We start from the raw sequence: 26,751 nt of genomic DNA, 5'->3' as shown, positions 1-26,751 counted from the left end.
AAAGGGCTTTTGCTCACCCCCATTTCCGTTTCACATTTAGCCTTTGCTACTGCCGACCTGAAAAGCTCGGGCTACTGCAAAAAGGAGAAATTGCCTGTCAGTTTCTGAAAATTCAACACTGAGCTTTTCCTAAAGATTCAGGGTGCAGGACTGGTTGCAGCTTCCTGAGATACTGGTGGCAAAAAAAAAAAAAAAGGGAAAAAATCCTTTTAACTCCACAGGAAATGAATTTTAACAAGTCCTGTGGCTACTGCCTAACCTGAACACCATTACATGCGAAGTGAGGGAATTAGACATCATGATTTACAGTCGAAAACAAGAGCCCTGCAGATGAAGGTGAGATCCATGTTCTGCAATTACCCCTACATTGACATTTAGTGTCCTTACAAAGGCTTGCCGTGTTATTATGCCAAATGTGCGCTTGCAGGCGTGAATGAGCAATGTTAGTAGAAGTATAAAAATAGATATATGTATAAATAATTGGAGAGGTATATTTTAACCAAGCAAGGAATAGTATCTTGGCCAATTTGATTAATGCCCCAGGGTACTTTTTTCCCCTTTGGTGTATATTCATGAAGCACCAGTTACGAATGTTGGAATTTATGTAGGTCTGCTGGGGAGTAATTATCACTCCGAGTGTTAGCAGTGGAAAACCAGAGCTGGTTGCCAGCTTTCCTCGCCTGCAAAGCGAAGCTAAACATTTCTCCCAGACTGAGTTAACTGGTTTTGGTGAATTTCTTGCACTAACTCACCAAGTGCGGATACAAGTGTGACACTGGGCTTTTCTGGTGCAGATGCTGCCATTCAGAGGAAAACAGGACTCAGAGGCTCCTCATTCTAAACTAGGCGGTGCTGCGTGCTGCGGCTGGGCGCACACCCAGGGGACGTGGGGCTGGCGCGCTCCCGGGCGTGGGCTGGGCGTGAGCTGCTTTGCTTTCGCTGCGGCACGGATCTCGGGGGCAGGAGCTGGTTCGGAGCTGGTTCTCCTTCCCGTCTCACGTCAGTCCAAGTAGACGTCGGAGCTTCTTTGCCAGCCCCCGGGTCGCCGTCAGCCCCTCGGGACAGGCCCAGCACCCCAGCACCGCAGCACCCCATCTCTGAGCACAGTCCTCTCTGCTGCCGGCCCCCGGGGGAGTGGTGGGAGCCTGAGGCCCCCAGGCAGGCCGTGGCAGTGCAGGCCCCCCAGCGACCACGGGTACGAGGTCCGGCGCCAGCGGGGCCTGCAGTCAACCAAGCCCCCGGGTAGCCCCGAGCAGGGGGCAAGAGTCGCCGTGGGGGCGGTCCCCGGGTGACCTGACAAGGCTATTAATATATGGGAATCACTTGACAGACCCAGCGGCTCCTAAAACAGCTAAGTCATTTTGGTTTGTGGTCAGAGCCGGTTGAGGCACACCTAGTGTGAGGATCTAGTGAATCCCTATCATTTTGTCCTCCGGAAAGACTTTGCTTCTGCTGCCACCACGACTGGGTGTGTACATGATGCCGTTGAAGTGTGATTTCCTTACGAACGACCCGTATCCACGCGGCTTCAGTGCACAGGCCCAGGTGCGTGTCTGCAAATCCTGTACCTAGAGGGGCAGAGAGCGAGGAGGGGCAGGGGCAGGGGTGGGGGGAGCGGGGGAGCAGGGCGCGCAGGCGCAGCACCGACTGCAAGGGGGGAAAATCCAAAGGACCCACTGCAATGCAGTTTTACATACAGGCCTGTAGGAGCAACCGGAATGTTATTAGACCATAAAAGCACATCAGGCTGATTTATGGTTTCTGATCAAGGTTTCTGTGAAAATTACTCTGCATCACCGGCTCAAGGTGACTGCTACCATTAATGTGTGGAAAATAAATGAGATGGGGAGGCTGATAGCACAGGAAGGAAGGGGAGCGCTGAGGCGGTTTATACAGCACAGGTTCCCCATTTTGTTTTACAGTGCAGAGAAGCCTGGCATCAAAATGATTGCTGTGGGGCAGGAGAGGCAATTCTTGGTAATTAGATCTTATGGCATGTAGCTGATGCTTTCTTATAGCGAATAGATCAGGATGGTAGGACGAACGCCTGCTCGCTGCATGCCTTCTTTTCTGTTTTCTGCTCATATTCAGATAGAAGTGTTTAAATCGAAGGGGAAAAACATTGCAGTACTTGTTCCCCTGACTCCATTGGTTTCTACTCGCATGCATTCCCGCTCTCCTGGGCTCCTGACTGGTTGCTTCCCGTCCCCCCCAAATAAATAATCTTCCAAATCTGAGACCTTCCAAAAGAAGTGAGAGCTGGAAATATTTTATGCATTATATCTGATCACCACAAAAGCGTTCCACCAGCCTTGCCATTCCTGCCCTGTTTAGAATTTGTCACCAAAGCATTTCATAGATGGGAAGCCCTGCTGCTTGTTTAAGTGTAAACAAATACCATATATCCCAAGATTTTCCTATGAGATCATTGCTGCAAAATGTATGAAAGCTGTTTGCTTGAAATATGCCCTTCTCTCCTTTTTTTTTTTTTTTCTTTGCCTTTGTAGTCATTATGAACTCCAGTTGAGCATTTGCTTGTATTGGGTACCTCCATATTGACTTAGAGGTGGGAATTAGACTCTGTGCCAGGAGTTTGATTCTTTGTGCAAAGTAGAGAACCCTGCATTTTAGAATGCTTCAGATGAGACCGAATAGACTAAAGATTTTAAAATCTCTTTACTGCATCCCTATCCTCAGCTCTTAAAACTTGCCCTCTGGTGCTTCTGTGTAGCATTCCACATCTGGAACGAGCTGGTGTCTGCTCTCACAGCTGGCTTCTGCTGCGGTGATGGCCATTAAGAGACACGGCTTCAAGGAAACCCACCGGCCAGAGAACACTGAGCCAATCCAGCTAGAAAGAATGGAGACCTGTATTTCTCTTACCCTGTAGTTTTAAGTAAATTTTTCAATGACACATTCCACTGTAAATGCCCACCTTTAGATTATGGCAAGGCAAAATTGAGATTTTCACCCCTACACATGCAACACACACACACACACACACACACCCATCCTGGAATATTAATTGAAACAAATATTCAAACTTCTACTGCTTATACATGTTGCCAAGGATTCTGTTTCAAAAGCTCAAACATAATGGGTACCCTATCCCCCAAATACAAACTACAAAAAGATTTAAATGAGACAAGGGATTTTAGTATCCATACAGCACTTAAAATTCTTCCAAAAGCTTTCCCTGACATCATGTCATTTGATCATCACTACAGTGCCAAGAGCTTGCTAAGATTTTCAGTATGCTTTTGTTACAGATGGAGATGCAAGCTCAGAGAAACGAGGTGTTTTCCCTGGGATCATTTTATTCAAGGTAGTGGAGCCAGTCCTCATTTTCTTTATCTTTATCTAGTCTATTATTGTTTTTAAATCATTGTCCTGGGAGAAAACAGACTGCCGTTCCCATAGTGACTCTGCTGTGATCAAGAGGCAAGACACTAGGTGAGGCTCCTACTTTGGTTTCTTTGGTTTGCTCAGTTTTATATGGATTAGAAAGTTTCTATAGTACCTTCTAGAACTTTTTTTTCCTCTCAAAATCTTGCTCATACCAAAAAAAAAAAAAAAAAAAAAAAATCTTGCTCATGAACCACACCATTATTCAGAGATGAATAACAGTCATGATCAACATGTTGGAAACAGAAAGGAACTCCCCTCCCATCTTCCATCTCTAAATCTCAACACCTGCATATACATGTGTGTGCCTCCTACCACACACACAACCATTCTGTTTGAAAGAGAAAATTTTAAGAGAGAAGCCGGCAATTCTTAGGAATATATGGGCCTTCTAAATATAAAATTTAATTAAAGTTTATGGCACCCTGAATTTTCAGATTAACATTTAGCTCTGAAAAAATAGTTGCTAAATTCCATAAAGAGGCAAAGGCACAACCCAAGGTTCTAGACAGACATAGGTTCTAGATGCCAAAGTAGAGCATCATCTGAAGATGTTACCAGATAGCTATTGCTTGATGGTCTGGCACAAGCTGAATGGATCTAATATATCTCCCTTCATATGGGGTCATCCCCTCATCATGCAGCTTCATTTAATTTGGCAGAAGCTACCTTTTACAGTAAAAGATTCTACAATTTGCCAATTTCTTCAGATTAGTTGATCTTTGGAAAGGTCCATTTGTATACTCCAGGAAAATAGTGGGATGTTAGGAGTTCAGGCACCTATGAGAGTATGGAAATGTTAGGGAGAAAAAGGTACATTCTTCCTTTAAAAGAAACAATGCTTTGGGGTATCTGGGTGGCTCGGTGGTTGAGCATCTTCCTTTGGCTTAGGTTGTGGTCCCAGGGGTTTTGGAATGGAGTTCCACATCAGGTTTCCTGCAGGGAGCCTGCTTTTCCCTCTATCTATGCCTCTGCCTCTCTCTGTGTGTCTCTCATGAATAAATAAATAAAAACTTACAAAACAGAAACGATGCTTTGCTTGAGAGATGGAGAGTTCTTTGATTGTAGATCTTCCTCTTTCCAAAAAAAAAAAAAAAAAAAAAAACCTATTTCCAAAATCTGTCCCCTTCATGATCTTAGTACAGTTGATCAGATTTCTGTAACCTGTTTCAACAACAAAACTTGATCAGTGTTTCGATAACTACTAGGCTCGGTGGAGACTTTTTCAGTTCCAGATATGTAAAATCTCTTCCTCACTTCTGTCTTCCCTAACTAAAACTTCGACATCTCCAGCTCCTTCTTTCCCTCTCTTCCTCCTAGAAGACAAAATAGTTAAGGATCAAAAAGAAACCAAAAACACAGAGGATAAAAGACTAACTTTCATTTGCACAGAAAATATTTGGAAAGGCCTCTGGATGGGGCCACACTGACAGTAACAGCAAGGTGGAGAGGAAAATACAGTGCCACCTTAGTGTCTGAGCCTGGTGACCAGCTGCTCTGAAGTCAGTCAGTTACCCACAGGATGCTTTGTGTGGATTTGAATCTTCTGTTTTTTTTTTTTTTTGCTAGTAATAATGAACACTGTATATATGACTTCCTACACAAGGAGCTAAAACCCAATGTATGGCTAAGAGAACCACACAAATGTCCTGGAGGCACATTATGTATGTGTTTTAAAGGATCTAGAAAGTCAGAGGGGGAATGGCTAGAGATAGGGACCACCTTTCCTTCCAACAAGACTTCGGCTCTACTCTTCTTTGCCCCAAGACAATCAGCAGAGTAGCTAAAAGGCTTAAATCTTCATTCTTCATAATGCACAGAGCATACATTGCCTCCCTTCATGGGAACCCTGCCTTTTCTTTCCCATAATTGGCTGGAAATAAAATGTCCTGCTTTCTCTCCTCTAAGGAAATACATCATGGTAGGTGTGTTTAAATTTAGGGCAATGGATAGAATCAATTTGCCTCTTAGTCTTTAAAGCCCAAAGTCCCAAGCCCATACATTTCCTCAGAGAATCAATCCACGATGGCCTTGTGTTTTGTCATTTTTGCTATAAAAATATCCAGCAATTTTTTTAAGTACTGTAATTTTGAAAATTTCCATTTATTCCAGAACACATCATCTAGTGGCCAGGCAAAAGAAGCAAGCAGAATGACAAAGCCTTTCAATAAGCTGATCAGAATCTTTCCAGACTTTACATGATAAACACAGCTTACCTCAAGGAAGATTTCACTTTCATTGTGTTCCTTGTTCAATTTAGTAAACTTCTACAGAAAACTTTTCTAGCTATGAGGTCTTCATGTAGGCAAGAGAACCCCTCAAAATGCACCTTCTTCCATGGAGTAGAAAGACAGCTCACTGCCATTAACCATTTTTATGATAATCAATCATGGAAGGATATGAATATACAAGGCTGTTTTGATACAGAAATTAAACTTTTCTTACTTTCCTGTGTTGCAGAAGTTTAAAATTAAGCATCCCTTGCCTCCAAAGAGAAGAAATTCCATTTTTTGGTTAATTAATTTTGGTTATAAAAGCCCAACACAGTGTGTTACAAAAGAACCTAAAGAATAGTGAGGTATTATGGAGAAGCAAAAGAGAAAGGATCCAGGTACTTACTAAATATCTTAGACAAAAGCATAGAGGAAAGGACTTTGGACCTTTTCTGTCAATCCAGAAAGAAATTCTTCCTCCTCTCTTACCAGAGAGAAGGGAAGGGTGGCAGGGGCGTATTTAGGAAAATAGGCATCCTTGGTCAATGCCAATTTCACAAGTATGACAACATGATCTCAGGAAGCATTGCATCTTCCTAACAGACACTATTTGAGCATCCGGAAGCTATCTGGGAACTTGCTCAACACAGCAGATCATACAACCATCACGTGTACCAGGTATCAAACTGGTGTCCTTTCTATTATTTCTGGAGAGGATTTCCCTTTACTTTCAAACAACCACTGGCCTAGTGATGGCCCAGCCCAGGTGATCCTTGTTTAGTTCTCAAATATGCTGGCTATCCATTAGACTTATCCTTCACAAATCCCACCGTTTTTACATCACTAGTACCCTGACCACATAATGGCTCAAAAACAAGAAACCTGTCATCATGACTTAAAGGCAGCAATGAAAAAAAAATAGATAGAAATCTACTTGAGCTAAGGTAGTACTTTCACTTCTGAAGGAAATGGAATTCTTAGAATTCATGGGTAGTACAGCCCAGTTGTCAGGGTAGAAGAACCAGTTGGGGTTTGAGAACCAAAAATATTCACTTGCTTGAAGAGTCTGCTGTGCATATCTCCATGGAAAACCCACTGACATATTAGGTTGAACCATTAAAGAAGTCAGATTGTCAAACGTTCAACCGTTTTGGGTCTATTAAAATGGAAATTTTGTATTATCTAACATAATCACAGAATATGTGGGGACTTGAGAAGCCAGCCAGTGATGGTTACATTTCTATGCAAGAAGAACTAAACATTATTCTGATGGAGGAGGGAAGAGACACAAAAGGAACTTACAAGGACACTTCATCTGCTTAGCAAACACATGGCTTTTGCTTAGATCCCCTTTCTCCTGTTTTCACCTCACTATCCTTGCCATTGACAATGATCTGAACTACTATTCTAGCTCTTTCTTGCATGACTAAAAACATACTTGTGTACTTTTTTTTAAAGACTTTGTCTTGAACATGAAAGACTCCTTACTCTGGGAAACGAACTAGGGGTGGTGGAAGGGGAGGTGGGCGGGGGGTGGGGGTGACTGGGTGGCGGGCACTGAGGTGGGCACTTGACAGGATGAGCACTGGGTGTTATTTTATATGTTGACAAATTGAACACCAATAAAAATAAATTTATTTAAAAAATAAATAAAAACTTAAAAAAAAAAGAAAAAAATAAAGACTTTGTCTTCAGGCACTTTATTTTCTTTCAATACAGTTCCTCTTGTATCACAATGGCTTTAACTATCATATCAGGATCTGAGATTCCCAGGTCAACATCTATGTTTCCTCTCTTCCTCAAACACACCCACATTCTTTCAGGTATTTTATTTTGTTTTGTTTTTTTGTAATTTCATCTTTAACCTTAACATGTCCCATTTCAAACTCTCTAGTTTCTCACTTTGAGCAGAGAGTAGTTCAATCCAAGCCCCATTACATGGCTCTCAAATGTATTTTTCCTGAGCTCGAGGTATTGTTGATTGAATGTAGCTGTGACCTGATTGCTTGCATCATTCCTCTTAGTCACCCACGTGTGAAACTTCAAGTCACTTGTGATTTCTCCCCACCATCCTCTGTACCTAGTCCTAAATTACCCTCTGTCCACAAACCTCTTATGTCTTTCAATTAATTCAGGAGTAGTAAGTGCTTTTTATGTGCCACTCTCATCACTGGCTATTCCTTTCCATCCTTTCTTTCCTTGAATGCTGCTGCACTTCAGACCCTTATTGTCTTGGTTTTCCGTATTGCCTTCTCAATTGTTTATCTTATTTTTTCCTTCCCTTCCCCTGTATTCATCAGTTTTGTTTCTTAAACTCCACATAAGAGTGAAATCATATGGTATTTGTCTTTCTCTGACTTATTTCACTTAGCATAATTCACTCTAGTACTCTCCAACTGTTCACATCAAACCCTCCCTCAACTTCTGCCAAATTAATGTTTTTTAATCATTTTTACATTTTATGAAACTGACCCAAAGATGAATGATCATTTACCAAATAAAATGGAAAAAAAGGGGAAGGAAAATAAAAACTGGTACGAGGCTGGTCACCAAAGCAAGACAGAATGCTACCGTTATTAGCTAAATCACAATGTCCATAGTATTCCAAGGGAATAGCAGGCCCAGCCAGAATTCAGGCAGAGACAGCACAAGAATTTCCAAAAGGAACAATCATGTTTTCAATCTGATTCATTAGAAATGAAAATGAAAATGACAGCTAACTCCAGAGGTCATGGAGAGGTAGCCAATACTAAGCTCCACCAGATTTAGGGGTGAAGAAGCTGAGTTTGTTGAAATATTTTATGCTTTTTCCTTAGTCTAGTATGTGAGTTTGGCAGTGCTGTTTTGAGGGAGGAAGTTAAGTAGGTCCAGCCTTGTGGAACTAGGGGAAAATGCAGAGACTGATAATCCTATTATTTCTCTGTTCAAAAACACTCACTGGCTCTTTCTTTATTGCTTTTATTTATTTGTTTATTAAGATTTTATCTATCTATTCATGAGAGTCACACAGAGAGAGACAGAGGCAGAGACACAGGTAGAGCGAGAAGCAGGCTCCATGCAGGGAGCCCAACATGGGACTCGATCCCGGGTCTCCAGGATCAGGCCCTGGGCTAAAGACGGTGCTAAACCACTGAGCCACCTGGGCTGCTCTCTTTATTGCTTTTAATTGTCAATGAAATCTTCACTAAGTATCTCAACCCTTCTTCCTAGCTTGCTTTCAGCAACTCCCCTACATACTCCATGTAACCCATCCAACCTTCGAAATGCCTAGACTTTCCCACTTCATGTCTTACTGGTTCCTTCTCCCTAATCTGCTCTTATTTCCTCATCAATGCTATGCAGGATATGATCTGCCATTCAGTTTCTTGCTCAGATCCCACCTCTTTCCAAAAGTATCCTTGAATCAGACAGATACATGGAATTGCTTCTTTCTCAGCACTTTCCGCTTCTCACATTGCATGCCACATTGAAACCAAATTCTAAGGGCATAACTAAATGCTGCCACATAGTATCTGGGAAAAATATACTGATGTCCTTCTGTACTTGATATTATCTAATGGACATTTTGTACTCATCTGATCTCTTCTATGAAATTGTATGCATTTTTTCCAGACAGAGGCCAGACATCAACTAATTAGTCCTTCATGGGATCTATCATAATGCCTCATTCAAAATAGGCCTCAATCAAGATTAATTTATTAAATTGTCTAATTGCAGTTAACCCTTGATGACATGGGTTTGAACTACATAGGTCTGCTTGTACATGGATTTTTTTTCTAATAAATATATTGGAAAATATTTGTGAGATTTTCAATTTGAAAAAACTCAAAATAATGTAGCATAGAAATATAAAAAATTAATAAAGATATGTCATAAATGTATAAATGCATGCAGATACTAGTCTATTTTATCATTTACTACTATAGATACGCACAGACCTATTATTATAAAATGCTGAAACTTGGGGCAGCCTGGGTGGCTCAGCGGTTTAGTGCCGCCTTCAGACCGGGGTGTGATCCTGGAGACCAGGGATCAAGACCCACATCAGGCTCTCTGCATGGAGTCTGCTTCTCCCTCTGCCTGTGTCTCTGCTTCTCTCTCTCTCTCTCTCTCTCTGTCTCTCTGTCTTTCATGAATAAATAAATAAAATCTTTTAAAAAATTAAAAAATAAATAAAATGCTGAAACTGATCAAATCTTACAGACCATATGTGGTGCCATTTGTAGTTGGAAGACATGTAAATAAATGTAAACAAATGTAAAAGATGAAAGAAATGTAAAACTTGTATGCAGTATTAAATCATAGTTGCATAAAACTGTAGTACATACTGTATTACTATAATTTGTAGCCACCCTCTGTTGCTAATCAGATGAGCTCAAGTGTTGTGAATATCAGCTTAAAATGCCATGTAACACCAATCATGTCCCCCATTGGTTCATATTGCCAATAAATTGCCTATCACAGTAAAAACTTCTCTTGTAGTTCTTGTTATTTTTCATTCTGTTTAGTGAAATGCCATAAACTTTGGATAACACCCTGAGACCTCATCTAGGGAATACTACTGCTAATGTTGGAAGTTCTCCCAAGCAGCAAAGGAAAGTCAAGACATTGCAGAAAAGTTGAATAGCTTGACAAGTACCATAAATTAAGGTCTACAACTGTGATTGCCCACCATTTCAAGACAAATGAAGCTATCCTAAGGACTGTAAAAAAAAAGAAAGGAAATTTGTGAAGTCATCATTGCAGCTCTGCCAGCAAGTACAGAAACATTGCACTTTTTTTTACAAAATACCTTTTTAAAATATTGAAAATGCAGCTTTTATGGCAGCAAGATAGTTATAAGAAAGACATACCTATCGATTCACAAGATTTAAGAAAAAGTGAAGTCATATGACAAAGCCAAAGGGAAGTGAAGAATCTAAAACTGGAGAATTTAATATCAGCAAAGAATGGTTTGATGATTTTAGAAAGAGATTTGGCTTAATACATGTCAAGATAACAGGAGAAGCATCTTCTGCCAACAAAAAGGCAGCAGATAAGTTCCTAGACACCATTAAGAAAATCATTGAGGAGAAAGGACATCTGCCTGAAATGATTTTTAATAGAGATGAAAGAGACTTATCTTGAAAAAAAAGTTGCCACAAAGGATATTTATTAGTAAGGAAGAGTGGTAAACACCTGAATTTAAGGCAGGAAGGCCTAGTCTAACTCTACTGCTCTGTGAAAATGCAGTCAGATTTATGGTCACAACTACCATTATCTACAAAGCTGCTACCCAAGCCTTGAAGGGAACAGTTAAACACCAGTTGTTCGGTTTTTTGGTTGTACAATGAGGTCTAGGGAACAAGAACCCTTTCTTTGGATTGATTCCATCAATGCTTTGTCCTTAAAATCTAAGTACCTTGCCAGTAAGGGACCATCTTGTAAAGTTCTTTTGATTTTGGACAATGTCCCTGGCCACCCAGAAACCCAAGAGTTCAACACTAAAAGCTAAAAAGGGTCTACTTGCCCCTAAACAGAGAGTTTCTGATTCAGCCTCCAGATCAGGGGGTCATACGAACCTTTAAGGCTTATAACACATGGTGTTCTATGGAAAGGATTGTTAATGCTATGGAAGAGAACCCCAACAGAGGCAACATCATGGTAGTCTGGAAGGATTACATCATTGAAGATGCCATTATTATTATAGGAAAATCTGTGAAGACCGTCAAGCCTGAAATAAAAAATTCTTGCTGGAGAAAACTGTGCCCAGATGTTGTATATGATTTTGCAGGACTTAAAACAGAGCTAGTCATGGAAATCACAAAAGAGGTTGTGGATATGGTAAAAATGTGGGAGGCGAAGGGCCTCAAAGTTTCAGATGTTGGAGAAATTGATGAACTAAGAGACATCACACCAGAGGAATTAACTGACAACTGGATGGAGATGAGTGCTTCTCAACCAGTGCCAGATGATGAGGATGAAGACATAGAAGAAGCAGTGACAGAAAACAAATAAACATTTTAGGCCATCTGGCAGAGAGGTTCTGATTATCCAAGACTGTTTTTGACTTCTTTTATGATGTGGATCCTTCTATGATACAAGGACTGAAACTAAAGCAGACAATGGAAAAAAAGATTGATACCATACAGGAACATTTTTGGAGAAGTAAAAAAGCAAAACAGTCAACAATGATGATGTATTTCTGTAGTTACACTGAAAGTTCTTGCCTCTCCTGTGTCCCCTGAGACAGCAAGATCCCTGAGACACCAAGACCAAGCCCTCCTCTATCTCCTCCTTGCCCTCGGTCTATTCACTGTGAAGACAAGGATGAAGACCTTTCTGATGATCCACTTCCACTGAATGAATAGGAAATAATCATCATGCTGTACAGTTAATAAACATTTGTTGTGTGTGCGTGCCTTCATGTGAATATCTAATAACTGTACAGTAAGAACTGTGAGACAGTTTCAGGTAATCATAATCATTGCCTACACAGTCATTATATACAACACCTGCAATATTTGTATGGAAGTGGGTATCCTACCCTTACATAGGTATAATATTTAATATAAAATTAATAATGTTTTTCTTATGTCTTATAACTTTGTTTTCAAATAATTATGTTACCGTATAGTATATCCCTTCCTTGTAACTGAAGAAACTAGATATCAGCCTATCATCACAGGTAAATGGGCCTTAAAAAGTATAACAATGTTTTTAATACTGTATTATGAATATGACTATAATACTGTATGGCATAAAATTTTATAATGATTCACTCATTAGTATAACCTAGGCTACTGTGAAGCAATCATATCAATTACACTAGACTACCATAAAGCAATCATGTTGCTACTTCATTATTAATGCATGAATCATTATATTTGTAACTAAGAATTTCTTTCACATTATCTTTTCATTTTTTTGATGTCTAACATTAGTAACACATATAATATTTACAGTGTTTTATGTCATATAATATTGATGAAGGAACTGACAAATTATTCCTCTTATAAACAGATGATGTAAACTTATAGTATTGATAAACATAGTAAAGCACTATATATGTATTTTCTCTTTATAATTTCTTAGCATTTTATTTTCTCTAGCTTACTTTATTATAAAAATACAGTGTACAATACATATGATGTATAAATATGTGTCAATCAACTGTTTATGTTATCACTCAGGCTTTTTCTTTTTTTTTTTTAAGATTTTTAAAATGTATTTATTCATGAGAGACACACAGAGGGAGTGGTGGGCAGAGACACAGGCAGAGGAAGAAGCAGGCTCCATGCAGGGAGCCCAATGCAGGATTCAATCTCGGGTCTCCAGGATCAGGCCCTGGGCTGAAGGCAGCACTAAACCGCTGAGCCACCCGGGGTTGCCCATCACTCAGGCTGTTGGTCAATAGTAGGCTATTAGTGGTTAAGTTTGGGGGGAGTCAAAAGTTATACACAGATTTTTGACTTTGTGGTAGGTCAGTGTCCCTAACCCTGAGGGTCAACTGTATACATTAAATTATATAGCTCAAGTACTGAGCTTTCCCTAGATGGTGAATATAGATATATCACCATTAAGGTCTTCATTCAGATATCAATGCCCCAAGCCCCTACAAGTTGAAGAGAGGTATGGATCTCTTACAGAGTTCCATTACACACCAGCATTTCTGAGAATCTCAAACAGTGCCAATATGTGTCCATGATTTTTGATGATCACTGAATACAACTGCATCCCAGTAAGGATCATGCAGCCCAGACACCACAGTCTACTCAGGAGGTATTAAAGGCTTGAATTCCCCTCCTAACTCTATCCTGCCACTATTGTAACTGGAGATCGGAAGTCCACAATATTATTTTTTTGAAATGAGAAAGAAAAACCTTTTTCTGCATTATGCTTGACTGATGAGAGTAGAGGTGTCGGGGTCGGGGTGGGAGTGAGCCTTTTCATCAGAACTATAAAATTTTATAGGAGCTGTCAATAACTTTCACTATCACAGCTAGTAAACCATGACTTCATTTCAGGCTTTGCTAATGCCATAGATACGTCACTCACATCTAGCCACCTGGTCTTGCTGCTGCATTTAGATGCCTGATTGACTTACACCTTAGTACCGTTGCTGCTGTCTCCACTGCTCCCTCCAGTGCTGTTGCCCACTATTGCCACCACAATAGTGATTGGAGCTGGCAAGCCAATGACACCACCAGCGTTGTTACCAGCCTTGCTGGAACGTCTAGTCTCTGGGTCCATTGACATTAAAGAGTGCTACTTGACTGGATTATTTGTTTTTTGGATGTCGAATTTAATCAACAGATGAAGAGGTAAAGAAGATGTGGTATATCTATACGATGAAATATTACTCCGCCATCAGAAAGGATGAATATTTACTATTTACATCAACATGGTTGGAACTAGAGTGTATTATGCTGAGTGAAATAAGTCAGTTGGAGAAAGACAATTATCATATGGTTTCATTCATATGTGGAATATAAGAAATAGTGCAGAGAACTGTAAAGGAAGAAGGGGAAACTGAATGGGAAAAAAATTAGAGGCAGACAAACCATGAGAGAGGGAAGGGATAATTTGGTGATGGGCATTAAGGAGGGCACATGATATGATGAGCAGTGGGCATTACGACTGATGAATTATTGAAAACTACATCTGAAACTAATGAGGTACTATATGTTGGCAAATTGAATTTAAATTTTTTAAAAAGTGCTACTTGACCAAGCTGACTACTATACCATTGCAATGTAGCTCTTCACTCATTCACATGGGCAAAGACAGTATGGTGAGAAATCTTATAATTCTTTTATATTCTCTTAGAATGTGTCCCAGCATAGTTGTCCAAGCTCCATTCAGTTCTTGTATTTTGTATATGCACATAGCTACATTCTCCCACATTTTCTCTGCCTGGCCCCCACCCTATCCTATCTGTGGTTCTGTTGAGATGAGTTCTAGTATCAGCCACCCAGCTAAACTAAAATCAATACTTCATTTCTCCCTTTGGCCTACTTTGTAGGCTCACTATTTCAGTCTTCTTTTATCATTAAATTTCTCTCAGGGGCCCTATTTCCTTTCCTGAAAAGGCCTCCATTACAGTTAAAATAGTCTATTTGATATGTGAGTACATCCTGGAATTTCATTGGTGTCAAGGTCTGAGTCATTTATTTTATCCCATGAGATCTCCCATCCCAATATAAATTAGTGAATGTAAGTGATGTTGGGGATGGGGAGTGGCATTTGAGCCCTTTATCCTGACCATCCAAAACATCTATAATCACTGCCTATCAGAGACTAGTTTAAAAGTCTTCTGATTTCCCTGTAGAAGACCAAGGAAGTTTAAAATTGACCTAAACTACTATGCTTAGCTATTTAGTAGAGTTCTGGTTGGTACATATATAGGAGTTAGCTACCGAGCTAGGCAAAGGACCACCCAAAAGTATTAGAAGAAACAATGCAGGGCACTTTTGCAAAGAATTAAAAGTAGCAAAACAGAAACAAAAAACAATCATTATAATGAAGAGATTACTCGGTCAAAAGAAATGGACACAGAAGTAATATGTATGTGAGAATTAAGAGGACATTAAAATGGTTATTATAACTATTTCATATGTTCAAAAGTTAAATAGAAATATAAAACCTATGAAAAATAAACAAAACTTCTATAGATGAAAACTATACTATTAGAGATAAAAATTACACTGGGATTATGGAAGATTAGATATTGAAAAAGTGAAGATTGAAAGATTAATGACCTAGAACACATAGCAACAGAAATGATTCAATGAAATACAGATAACAAGTTCAAAATGAACAATAAACTATGGGAGAAGTTCAAGGCCCTAATATACATGTGATTAAAATTTCCAAATAGAGACAGAGAAATATTAGAAAAAATCATAGCTGATTTTTTCCCTGATTTTAAGGGAAACTGTAAACCCACCAATCCAAGAAGCTCAATGACTCTCAAGCACAAGAAACACAAACTACACCAAGACACATCACAGTCAAATAGGCCAAAACCAGCACTTAATAGCAAACTTTAAATCCAGCAGGGGGGGAAAGACACATTATATGAAAAGAAATCTAGAAATAGCTAACAGCAAATTTCTAACCGAAAACAATACAAGTAAAGAGAAAATAGAGCAATATCTCTAAAGAACTAAAATTAAGAAATAATAATTGATAATCCTATACTCAGCACAAATATCTTTCAAACTGAAAGTGAAATCGTTTTTCGGAAATATTAAAACTGAGACAATTTATCACCAGCAGACTTGGAGTACAAAAAAAATCTTAAAGCCCTGAAACTAATATAACGCTGTATCATTGTATGTCAACTACCTCAATTTAAAAAAAATAAAAAGTCTTTGAGCAGAAGTAAAATGATACCAGAGGGAGATACGGACCTACACAAATAATGAAGAGACTGGAAATAATAGGACAGGGGCAAATATATAAGATTTCCTTCTATTTAAATATCGTTAAAAGATAATCGACTAGACATATAATGCAATGTGATATGAATAACATAAAATAAAACATGATGACAGCATAGAGGCTTAAGGGGAAAAATACACTACGTAAGAATCTTACCCTATGTAATGTTGTGTAACACCACTGGAAGGTAATCTGTAATGAGTTAAAACTGTATGCTATAAATTCTAAAAGCTTTTTAGTTTGATGAAATTCCATTTGTTTATTTTAAGCTTCTGTTGCCCTTGTCTGGGGAGACTGGTCAAAAAAAAAAAATAATGCTACGATGGATGTCAAAGAGATTACTGCCTATATTTTCTTCTAGGAGTTTTTTGGTTTCACATCCTAAACTCAATTATTTAATCCATTTTGAATTTTTTTTTGTATGTGGCATAAGATAGTGGTCCTGTTTTTTGGTTTGTGATTTTTGTTGCTGTTTAGTATATAGCTGTCCAGTTTTCCCAGCACCATTTATTGAAGGTCTTTCCCCAATTATATATTCTTGTCTTCTTTGCCATAGAATAATTGACCATGTAAGTGTGGGTTTACTTTTGGGCTCTCTATTCTATTTCATTCTTTTTGTGTCAGTACCATTCTGTTTTGATTATAGTAGCTTTATAAGTATAGTTTAGAATCAGGAATCATAATATCTTCAGTTTTCTTCTTAAGATTGATTTGGCTATTCTTTTGTGGTTTCATGCAAATTTTAGAGTTATTTGTTCTAGTTCTGTGAAAAGAAAAGCTGTTGGTGTCTTGATGGAGATTATATCAAATCTCTAGATTGGTTTGAGTAGTATGGACATTTCAACAATATTAATTTTTCTAATCCGGGAGCACAGAATATCCTTCCATTTATGTGTATTGTCTTCAACTTCTTTCATCATTGTTTTATAGGGCATAGGTCTTTGAACTTATTCCTGGGTATTCCATTCTTTTTCATTCTTTTAATGAATGTTTTCTTAGTTTCTCTGGTATATACTTATTACTGTAAAGAAACACGAGTAATTTCTGTATATTTTGTATCCTGCAACTTCACTGACTTATTAGTTCTAACAGATTTCTTGGTAGAGTCTTCAGAATTTTCTATATATAGTATCATATCATCTGCAAATAATGACAATTTTATTTTTTCTTTCCAGTTTGAATGGCCTTTTATTTCTTTTTCTTTCCTAACTGCTATGGATGGGACTTCTAGTACTATGCTGAATAAAAGTAGAAAGGAGGGACAGCCTTGTCTTATTCCTGTTATGAGAGAAAAAGCTTTAAGCCTTTCATTGTTGAATATGATGTTAGCTGTAAGTTTGTCATAAATGGCCTTTCTTATATTGAGGTACATTTTTTTCTATACCTACTTTATGGAATGTTTTTATCATAAATACATGCTGAATACTGTCATATGCTTTTTCTACATCTATTGATACGATCATATGATTTTTATTCTGTCACATGGTGCATCAGGTTGAATGATTTGCAAATTATTGTTGATTTGTTGAACCATTCTTGCATCCCTCAAATAAATCCCACTTGATTGTGGTATATGATACCTCTAATGTATTGTTGAATTCAGTTTACTAATATTTGCTAAGGAATTTTGTATATATGTTCATCAAACATATTGGTCCATAATTTTTCTTCTCTGTCATATTTTTGTCTGGTTTTGGCATCAGGATAATGCTGACTTTGCAAAACGAGTTTGGAAGTGTTTCTTCCTCTTCAATCTTTTGGAATAACTTTAAAGGGATAGATGCTAACTCTTCTTTAAATGTTTGGTAGAATTCACCTATGAAACTGTCTTATTCTGTACTATTGTTTTTTGGGAGTTATTTAATTACAGATTCAATTCCATTACTTGTAATCCATCTATTGAGAGACAGTCCTGGAAGGTTGTGTGTTACTAGGAATTTATTCATTTTTGTCTAGCTTTTCCAATTTGTTGATGTAGAATTGTGCACTATAGTCTCTTAAGAAGCTTTGTATTCCTTATTGTCAGTTGCAATTTCTTTTTAATTTATTTTATTTGGGCCCTCTTTTTTTTCTTGATGTATCCGACTAGATGTTTATTGATTTTATCTTTTCAAAGAACAAGATTTTAGCTTCATTGATCTTTTCCATTGTTCTTTTAGTCTCTATTTTATTTATTTCCATTCGCATCCATATTATTTCCTTCTTTTACTAATTTTTTTTTCTAGTTCCTTAAAGTATAAAGTTCAATTGTTTATCTGGAATTTTTCTTGTTTCTTGAGGTTAGCCAATATCACTATGAAATTCCCTCCTAGACCTGCTTTTGCTGCATTCCATACATTTTTGAAAGTGAGTTTTCCTTTTCATTTGTTTCAGGTATTTTCTATTTCCTCTTTGATTTCTCGAACCATTGGTAGTTTAGTAGCACATTGTTTAGTCTCCATATACCTGTGTTTTATTCAATTATTGTAACTGATTTCTAGTTTCATATCATTGTGGTCAGAAAAGACATGCTTGATATGATTTCAATCTTCTTAAATTTACTGACTTATGTTACATATATATGAACTCTGTTGTTGCCTAACTTGTGGTAAATCCTGGAAAATGTTGCATGTGTACTTGAAAAGAATGTGTATTCTGCAGTTTTTGGATGAAATCATCTGTATCTATTAAGTCAATCTGGTCTAATGTGTGGTCCAATATTTTCTTATTGGTTTTCTATCCAGATGATCTATCCATTGATGTAGGTAGGGCATTATAATCCTATAATTATAATTGTATTATTGTCAATTTCTCCCCTTACATCAATTAATATTTATGTTATATATGTAGCTGCTCCTATTTTGGGTGCATAAATATCTACAAATGTTATATTCTCCTTCTGGATGGATCCCTTTATCATTATATAATGCCCTACTTTTTGTTACTGTCTTTGTTGTAAAGTCTGTTTTTTCTGAAAGGAGTATTGCTGCTCCAGCTTTCTTTTCATTTCCACTTTAACATTTTTCCCATTCGTTCACTTTTACTCTGCATGTCTTTAGGTCTGAAGTGAGTCTCTTGTAGAAATCATACAGACAGGTATGATTTTTATCCATACTCTCAACTTATATCTTTTGGTTAGAGTGTTTATACTATTTACATTTAAAATAATTATTGATGGATGTATACTTATTGCCATTTTGTGGTTTTCTGGTTGTCTTTTTATACTTCTCTGTTCCTTTCCTTTCTTGGTCCCTTCTCTGATCCTTTCATGATTTTTTTAACTGAAGTATAATTGACACACAATTGTTACATTAGTTTCAGGTGTATAGCATAGTTACTTGGCAACTGTTAATGCTCACCACACTGAAGCTACCATCAGTCACCACACAATGCTATTACAATTGACTATATTCCCTATGCTGTACCTTTTACCCCATGATTTACTCATTTCATAACTAGAGCCTGTATCTTCTACTCTCCTTCACCCATTTTGCCCATCTCCCTACTTCTGTCCCCTCTGGCAACTGCCAGTTTGTTCTCTTTGTCTAAAAGTCTATTGCTGTTTTGTTTGCTTCTTAGATTCCACATATAAGTGAAATCATACGGTATTTGTCTTTTTCTGACTTACTTTGCTTGGCATAATACCTTCGCTGTTCAAAGGGCAAGATCTTAACCTTTTTTATAGTTGTGATATTCGTGTGTATGTGTGTGTGTGTGTGTATTCCACTTCTTTATTCATCTATTGATGGATACTTCAGTTGCTTTCATATCTGAGTTATTGTAAATAACACTGTAATAAACATAGGGGTGCCTTTATCTGTTCAAATTAATGCTTTCATTTTCTTTGGGTAAATACTCGGTAGGAAATTACTGAATTGTATGGTATTTATATTTTTAATTTTTGGAGGAGCTCCATACTGTTTTCCACAGTGTCTATACTGATTTACATGTCATCAACAGTACACAAAGTTTCCTTTTTCTCTGCAACCTTGTAACAGTGGCTATTTCTTGTCTTTTTGACTCTAGACATTCTGATTGGTGTTATATAATGCCTCATGGTTTTGATTTGCATTTCCTTGATGATTAGTGGTGTTGAGCATCTTTTCATATGTTTGTTGGCCATCTGTGTGTCTTCTTCGGAAAAGTGTCTATCCTCTGCCCAGTTTTTAATTGGATTATTTGATTTAGGTATCAAGTTGCATAAATTCTTTACATACTTCGGGTATTAACTCCTTATGGGATATATCTTTTGCGAATAACTTCTCCCAGTCTTTTGTTGCCTTTTTGTTTTGTTGATAGTTTCTCTGCTACACAAAACTTTTCATTTTGGTGTAGTTCCAATAGTTTATTTTTGCTTCTGTTCCCCTTGTCTGAGGAGATACATCTAGAGAAACATTGCTATAGCCTATGCCAAACAAATTACTGGCTATGTTTTCTTCTAGAAACTTTATGGTTTCATGTCTCAATTTAAGTCTATAAACCACTTTGAATTTATTTTCATGTACAGTGTGAGAAAGTAGTCCAGTTCCATTCTTTTGCACACAGCTGTCACACTTTCCTAGCACCATTTATTGAACAGGAAGTCTTTTCCCCATTGTATATTCTTGTCTACATGTTGTAGATTGACCATGTAAGTGTGAGTTTCTTTCTGAGCTCTCTATCCAGTTCCATTGATCTATGTGTCTATTTTTGTAACAGTACCTGTTTTGATTACTGTAACTTTCTTGTATATCTTGAAATCTGGGATTGTAATACCTCCAGCTTTGTTCTTCTTTCTCAACAGTGTTTTATCTATCAGGGTTTTTTGTGTGTGTGTGTGTTTCCATAGAAACTTTGGAATTATTTGTTCTAGTTCTGTGAAAAATGCTATTGGTGTTTTGATAGGGATTACAGTCAATCTACAGAATACTTTCAGTAATGTGGACAGTTTAACAATATTAATTCTCAAAAAAAAAAAAAAACAATATTAATTCTCCCAATCCATGAGCATAGAATATATTTCCACTTATTTTGTCTTCAATTTCTTTCACCATTATTTTAAAGTTTTCAGAGTACAGGTCTTTCACCTCCTTGGTTATGATTATTCATGGGTATTTTATACTTACCTTATTCTGGGTATTCTGGGTACAACTGAAAATGGAATTGTTTTCTGAATCAACTTCCTGATACTTTGTAATTAGCATATGGAAACACAACCATTTCTATTTTCTATCCTGAACTTCACCAAAAACTTTTAGAATAAATAAACTTAGTAGAGTCTTTAAGGTTTCCTATAGATAGTATGTTATCTGCAAATATATCAATTTGGATGCCTTTTATTTCTGATTGCTGTTGCTGGGATTTCTAGTACTATGTTGAATAGAAGTGCTAAGAGTGAAAATCCTTGTTTTCTTCTTGGTCTTAGAGGGAAAAGCTCTTAGTTTTTCACCATTGGTTATGATAGTAGATGTGAGTTTTTCAGTATATCACCTTTATTATATATATATTTTTTTTATTTTTTTATTTTTTTATTTTTTTATTTATTTATTTTTTAATTTATTTTTTATTGGTGTTCAATTTACTAACATACAGAATAACCCCCAGTGCCCGTCACCCATTCACTCCCACCCCCCGCCCTCCTCCCCTTCTACCACCCCTAGTTCGTTTCCCAGAGTTAGCAGTCTTTACGTTCTGTCTCCCTTTCTGATATTTCCCACACATTTCTTCTCCCTTCCCTTATATTCCCTTTCACTATTATTTATATTCCCCAAATGAATGAGAACATATAATGTTTGTCCTTCTCCGACTGACTTACTTCACTCAGCATATACTCTGGTTTCTCTTCAGATCGTATAAATCTTTCGCCCTTTCACCATTATTATATTGAAGTATGTTCCGTCTAACTCCAGTTTTTTGAGAGTTCTTATGAACGGTTGTTGAATTTTGTCAAATGCTTTTTTCTGCACCTACTGAGATGACTATATGATTTTATCCTTTACTTTGTTAATATATCACCTTGATTGATTTGCAAATATTGACCCATCCTTGAATCCCCAAAATAACCCCACTTTCATGAATGATCTTTTTAATGTATTGCTGAATGTGCTTTGCTAAAATTTTGTTCGAGTTTTGCATCTATGTATGTAGTTTCTTTTTTTTAAGATTTTTTAATTTATTTATTCATGAAAGAGAGAGAGAGAGAGAGGCAGGGACACAGGCAGAGGGAGAAGCAGGCTCCATGCAAGGAGCCCAACATGGGACTCAATCCCAAGATCTCCAGGATCACATCCTGGGCCAAAGGCGGCGCTAAACCACTCAACCACCAGGGCTGCCCCCTGTAGTTTCTTTTTTGTGTGGTTTTGGTATCAAGGTAATGCTGGCCTCATGGAATTCATTTGGAAGTTCTACTTCCTCTTTTATTTTTTTGAATAGTTTGAAAAAAATATATTAACTCTTCTTTAAATTTTGGTAGAATTTACCTCTGAATCCATCTGGTCTTAGATTTTTGTTTGTTGTGAGGTTTTTTTAATTACAAATTCTATTTTGTTACCAGTAATTGGCCTGATCAAATTTTCTATTTCTTTTTGATGTTTTGAAAGACTGTATGTTCCTTTTGTTCTAGGTTGTCCAATGTTTTGGCATTTTTCATAGTACTCTAATTCCTTGTATATCTGTGGGATTGTTTGTTACTTCTCTTTCATTTCTGATTTGTGTCCTGTCTCTTTTTTACTCTATGAGTCTGGCTGAAGGTTATCAATTTTGCTTACATTTTCAAAGAACCAGCTCTTGGTTTCATTGATCTTTTCTATTGTTTTTGGTTTGGTTTGGTTTGGTTTGGTTTCTGTCTGTGTTTATTTCTGCTCTTTGATTATTTCCTTTCTTCTATTATCCTGGACTTTGTTTATTCTTTTTCTATTTACTTAAGGTGCAAGTTTAGATTATTTATTTGAGGTTGTTCTTATTTCTTGAGGTAGGGCTATATTGCTGTGTAAATTTCCCTTTTTGAACTGCTTTCGCTGCATCCCAAAGATTTTGGACCATTGTGTTTTCAGTTTCATTTGACTACTTGTATTTTTTTTTTTTTTTTTTTTTTTTTTACTTCTCCTTTGACTTCTTCATTCACCAATTAGCTGTTTCATAGCCTGTTAACTTTCTCCTAATTATGGCTTTTTTCTTTTCCACTTAAAGAAATCCCTTTAACATTTAACATTTCTTCTAAGGGTAATTTAGTGATAAACTAAACTTCCAAAAGTTAAAGGAATTCTTTACCTCCCGTATTCTGAATGATAACCTTGCTGGGTCGAGTATTCCTAGTTTTGGGATTTTTCTTTTCTTTTCAGATCTTTGAATATTTCTTGCTACTCTCTTCTAATAAATGAGCTGATAGACTTATGGGGTTTTCCCCTTATGTAAATTTTTGCTTCTTTCTTGATGTTTTTAAAATTCTCTCTTCATCTTTAACCTTTGACATTTTAATTATCATGTGTCTTGTTGTAGGCTTCCTTGGGTTCAGCTTGTTTAAAACTCTCTGCACTTCCTGAATCTGAATGTCTGTTTCTGTCCCCAGGTTAGGGAAATTTTAATCTATTATTTCTTCAAATAGATTTTCTACCCCTTTCGCTTTTCCTACTGGAAACTCAAATATTTATTGGCTTGATGTTGTCCACAAGATTCCTTAGCCTTTCTTCATGTTTTTAAATTCTTTTTTTCCTTTTGCTGTCAGCTTGGGTTCTTTCCATTACCTTGTCTTCCAGATCACTGATCTATTTTTCTACATCTGCTAATCTGCTATTGATTCCTTCTAGTGTACTTTTCATTTCTGATTATATTTTCCCACTCTGATTGGTTGTTTTTTTTTTTTATATTTCCTATCTCTTTATTAAAGTTTTCACTTAATTCTTCTACTTTCCCCTCAAGTATGGTGAGCATCTTTATGACCATTACTTTAAATCCTTTATTAGGCATATTACTTATCTCTGTTTCATTTACTTCTTTTCCTGGGTTTTCATATTTTTTTTTATTTGTATCATATTATTCTGTCTCTTCATTTTGCTTGAGTTACTGTGTTTGTTTCTATGAATTAGGTAGGACAGCTAAACTTGAAGGAGTGCTTGGATATGGTCATTCCCTGTGTAGGCTCTCTATCTGGTGACTTCGGCTGGCTGGCTGGCTGGAGCTGTGTCTGGCATGGACTGGGGATCTTGTCACACTCTGTGCTGGGGCTTTCCTAAAGGAATGACCAGAGCTGAAGTGGGTGTGGGCTGGGACAGCCCCAGGTCTCCCTGTGCAGAGGGTACTCTGGCAGGACAGCTGAAGTCAAAGTGGGCACAAGCCAGGGGGTTCTGGGACTCTGAATGCAGAGAGCACCCTGGTGGGATGGTTGAAAATGAGGTGGAGTATAGGCCAGCAAGTCTTGGATTGCTCTGGATAGGGGGAACCTGGTAATGTAGCTGTAGCTAAAGTGGGCACAGGCTGGCATAGTCTTACTGCTCTCCATGCAGAAGGTGCCCTGGGAGGACAATCCATTTGAAGCTGATAATGACAGGTTCAAAAACATGTACACTGTTATTCCCACACATTTTTTATGTTTTATGTCTTATTTTACATTTTTAAACTTTGTGACTCCCTTAACCACTGACTGCAATGATAGCTGATTTTACAGTTTTTGCCTTTTAACATTCATACTAGATTTTTAAGTGGCTGACCCACTGAGTTTACCATATATATTTGTCTTTACCAGTGATATTTCTTTCTTTCATGTATTTTCTAATTTGTAGTTATGGCCCTTTTTTAAAATTGTTTTATTTATTTAAGAGAGAGAGAGAGAGAGAGGCAGGCAGAGACAGTGGGAGAAGCAGGCTCCATGCAGGGAGTCTGATGTGGGACTCGATCCCCAGTCTCCAGGACTATGCCCTGGGCTGAAGGCAGCACTAAATCGCTGAGCCACCAGGGCTGCCCTGGCCTTTTCTTTTCCACTGAAAGAAGGTCCTTTAGCACTTCTTGAAAGACCAGTTTAGTGGTAATGAATTCTTTTAGGTTTTGCTTGTCTGGAAACTCTATTTTTCCTTTAATTCTGAATAATAACATTGCTGGGCAGATTATTCGTGGTTGTAAGTTTTTCTCTTTCAGCACTTGAAATCTATCCTGCCACTTTCTTCTAGCTTGCAAAGTTTCTGATGAAAAATCAGCTCATAGTCTTATGGGGGTTCCCTTGTGTGTAATTATTTGTTTTTTCTTGCTACCTTTAAGATTCTCTCTATATCTTTACCTTTTGCCATGTTAATTGTAATATGTCCCAGTGAATATATCTTTGGGTTTGTCATGTTTGAGACACTGTGCTTCCTGGACCTGGATGTCTGTTTTCTTCCCTAGGTGAAGAGAGTTTTCAGCCACCACATCTTCAAATAAGTTTTCTATCCTTTCTCTCTCTCTCTCTTCCTTTTAGAAGCATTATAATGCAAATGTTAGTATGTTTGATGTTGTCTTGGAAATTACTTAAAGTATCCTTATTTTTTTTTTAATTCCTTTTTCTTTGTGCTCTTCTAATTGGGTGCTTTCCACTATTGTGTATTCTAGATCACTGATCCATTCTTCTGTATCATATAATCTTCCCTTGATTCCCTTTAGCATATTTTTTTCACTTCAGTTATTGTATTTTTCAGCTGTAATTTGTTCTCTCATATATATTTTAACTGTTTATTGAAGTTCTATCTTTCTCCATTTTTCTCCTGAGTTCAGTAGACATCTTTTTATCCATGACTTTAAACTTTTTATCAAGTAAATTACTTATCTCTATGTCATTAGGATTCTATTTTTTTCTGAAGTTTTACCTTGTCTTTTGCTTGGAACATATTCCTCTGTCTCCTCATTTTGTTTGACTTTGTGTTTGTTTCTATGAATTAGGCGGAATACCTACTTCTCCTAGCCTTGAAGGTTGGTCTTCTGTAGAAACATCCCCTCTGTAGATTGCATGTCCCTGACAGATTTGCTGGGATGACTGCCACAGGAGTGGCTGCAGGCTGGGTAATCCAGAGAGCTCAGTTACAGGGCAACCTTGATGGGATAGATGAAGCTAGAGCAGGTGTGACTGGGGTAGGGAGAGTGTCCCTGCTACACAGATCAGCGTCCCAGGGCATTCAATGCTGGGGCCATTCTGGTGGGATGGATGTTGCTAGAGCAGTTATGGGTCTAGAACCCAGAGCACGTTTTAAGAGCTGTCTTGGGGGCAACAGCTGGAGTTGGTGTGGGATATGGTCCTGGGGCTCACTGGCGAGGTTCTAGTATATCAGCTAGACCTCCTGAACCATATTCTAATCCTTGTAATCAATGCAGAGTAGGAATGTAAAAAACTATTGAGCTTGCCAGCACTGGTGATTCAAGAAAATTTGCAGCAATTTCCTACCAGTTTGGTGGATGCTCTAGAGTTAGAAAATTGATTTCTTTCACTTACACTCTAGTTGCTGGTTTATTTATTTATTTTTGAATTGTACCTTTTTTTTAATTGAACATAATTGGCATACAATGTTATATTAGTTTCACATGTATATTGATTTAACAATTCTATACATTATTCATTGTTCACCAGAGTTAAGTATAGTTACCATCTGCCACCATACAATCTTATTACTGACTATATTCCTTATGCTATACTTTTTATTTTTGTGACTGCTTTATTTTAAAACTGGAAGTTTATTGGGCAGCCCGGGTGGCTCAGCAGTTTAGCACCACCTTCAGCCCAGGGCCTGATCCT

General features: G+C 37.5%; 1 long non-coding RNA gene across 1 annotated transcript; it reads right to left on the bottom strand.

Annotated features, from left to right (window-relative positions):
* Positions 1-2,661: 2,661 nt before the first annotated feature.
* On the bottom strand, positions 2,662-20,833 carry LOC144320023 (uncharacterized). Its single transcript, XR_013385616.1, has 3 exons — positions 20,724-20,833; positions 4,424-4,721; positions 2,662-2,851 (listed from the first exon to the last, which is right to left on the bottom strand). It is a non-coding gene; the product is annotated as an uncharacterized LOC144320023 (long non-coding RNA).
* Positions 20,834-26,751: the final 5,918 nt, after the last annotated feature.

Source organism: Canis aureus, chromosome 9 (assembly GCF_053574225.1).
Source record: "Canis aureus isolate CA01 chromosome 9, VMU_Caureus_v.1.0, whole genome shotgun sequence".
Classification (NCBI taxonomy): domain Eukaryota; kingdom Metazoa; phylum Chordata; class Mammalia; order Carnivora; family Canidae; genus Canis; species Canis aureus.
The sequence above is the reverse complement of the archived record's forward strand: the minus strand, read 5'-3'. Positions and strand labels throughout refer to the sequence as shown.